This window comes from Saccopteryx leptura, chromosome 3 (genome assembly GCF_036850995.1).
Source record: "Saccopteryx leptura isolate mSacLep1 chromosome 3, mSacLep1_pri_phased_curated, whole genome shotgun sequence".
Lineage (NCBI taxonomy): Eukaryota > Metazoa > Chordata > Mammalia > Chiroptera > Emballonuridae > Saccopteryx > Saccopteryx leptura.
Window position 1 is genome coordinate 322,123,439 of NC_089505.1, and position 2,434 is coordinate 322,125,872.

General features: G+C 38.9%; 1 non-coding gene across 1 annotated transcript; it reads right to left on the reverse strand.

Annotated features, from left to right (window-relative positions):
* Positions 1–867: 867 nt before the first annotated feature.
* Positions 868–943, reverse strand: TRNAA-CGC (transfer RNA alanine (anticodon CGC)). The gene has a single exon. It is a non-coding gene; the product is annotated as a tRNA-Ala (tRNA).
* Positions 944–2,434: the final 1,491 nt, after the last annotated feature.

A 2,434-nucleotide genomic window follows, 5' to 3' on the forward strand; every position in this document is an offset into this window, starting at 1 on the left:
AACATAATAAAGACTCCATATATGTTTGTTGAATGAATAAACAAAATACCTAACTTGATCTTTAATAACAGTTGTTCTCCTAGACTGTTTTATACTTTTTTCGGGGATGATAATGATATATAATCCCATACAAGATCTTAATGTCTCTGTCTCTCTCCTCTCTCTTCTGGCTTCATTTTCATTGTGGATTCCACCCACGAATACCATGTTTTTCTGTTTGTTATTCATATATTCAAAGTCCATGCTCTTTAGAAAGCAGTTTTTGTTTTTTTTTTTAAATAAAAGTAGGATGGGTAAATTTTTTTAAATTTCATTAAGGATTTTGCCTCACCATGGTCACTTTCAAGGTTCAAGGCAGTGGCAGAGCTGAGAGTCTGCAGGGCAGAGGCTGGCCCTGACCTAACTCTACAACTCTGGGGTTAAACTAGAACCAAGAAGGCTGACCAAGAGCCCTGAGTCTTACATGTAGAGCTGCAATAGTGGATGGGAGGAGTCAGGAGAGCCTTGTTAATCCATCAGTGTCTTGGGGAGCATGCACAAAGTTTATGTTCTTATTTATAGCAAAATTCTGACCACACACTTTTTTTATTTTTCTAAAGCTGGAAACGGGGAGGCAGTCAGACAGACTCCCACATGCACCCGACCGGGATCCACCCGGTATGCCCACCAGGGGGCGATGCTCTGCCCATCTGGGGCATCACTCTGTTGCAACCAGAGCCATTCTAGCACCTGAGGCAGAGGCCATGGAGCCATCCTCAGTGCCCTGGCTAACGTTTTGCTCCAATGGAGCCTTGGCTGCGGGAGGGGAAGAGACAGAGAGGAAGGAGAGGGGGAGGGGTGGAGAAGCAGATGGGTACTTCTCCTGTGTGCTCTGGCTGGGAATTGAACCCAGGACTCCTGCATGCGAGGCTGATGCTCTACCACTGAGCCAACTGGCCAGGGCCCACTTTTTGGAAATAATGAAACAATCTTGAAGAACTGCCAATGCTTAAATATTACAAAAATTTTAAGATTGGTTCTGTAAATTAATGGGAGAGTGCAGGAGAGTTGACTGTATTTTGTTTTTGGAATTCATCTTAGATAGTAACTGTTTTATTTATTTATTTTAATTAAAAAATTTTATATTGTAAAGAATTCTAGAGAATAGAACAGAATCCTAGATTTATGTCTGGAATCTTCCAGTGGAAAGACACTGGCGCTTTTTATTTAATTACATTCATTAGGGTAACACTGGTTAACATAATTATAAAAGTTTCAGGTGCCCAATCTGTAACACATCTTTGTACACTGTATTGTGAAGACAATGGATCATTTTTAAAAATTTTCCATTGATTTGAAAGAGATACAGGAAGGGGGGAAGAGAAAGAGAGAGAAAATCAACTCGTTGTTCCACTTCAGTTATTCCATTTAGTTGTGTACTTACTGGTTGCTTCTCATAGGTGACCTGATTGACTGGGAATCAAACCCTTAACATCAGTGTGCTGGTATGATGCTGTACCCACTGAACCATATGGTCAGGGAAAAGACACTGGCATTTTTAACAAATAGGGTCACTATTCTTCAGGACCCCTGGAAGAATCAATTTAGGAAAGATTGTAAATTATAAATATACAGATTGCCCCTCTTCTGGAACATAATGCAAAGTTAAGATGTCTATATGTTTTGTAATTATCAATGCAGCCAGTAGTTTGAATGTGTTAATCTAATAGTTAATATTATGTTATTTATTCATAATGAAAGAGCTAACTCCAAGTACCAATTATGATGTGTCAATTCAGACATTACTTCTCACAAATTGTTTAGTAAAGATGTGTCAGATATTGTATTAGTTTTCTATTGCAGCTACAACAAATTACCAAAAATTTAGTGGCTTAAAGAATACAAATTTATTTCTTACCATTCTGTAGGTCAGATGTCTGACACAGTCCCACCAAGCTAAAATCTACATGTTGGCAGGGACACATTCCTTTCTGTAGACTCTGGGTAGGTCCTTTTGCCATCCACATTCTTTGGTGTGGCTCCTTTATTCTTTTTGAAACCAGTGGGGGTGGGTAGGATCCTTTTACATCACATCATTCTGGCCTCTTCTTATTGGTCATTCTTCCACTTTTAGGATTACATTGGGCCTTGTTGAATAATCCAGAAAAATCTCGTTTCAAGGTCAGTTGATGAGCAACCTTAATTCCATCTGTAATTTAATCCTCTTTCCCCATGTAACTAATATATTCCCAGGTTTCAGGACTTAAGACGTAGACATCTTCAGGAGGCCATTATTCTGCCTATCATAGATAGATGAAAAGGAATGATCTCAAAGTCTTAGCAAATTTTTAGATATTTTTGGGTTATTCTCTTTGGTTTCACAGTTGAATCTCACCACTTGCAATTTTTTCAACTCCTAGTCAACTTGGTGATTTACCAGAGGAAAGGGCTTTGT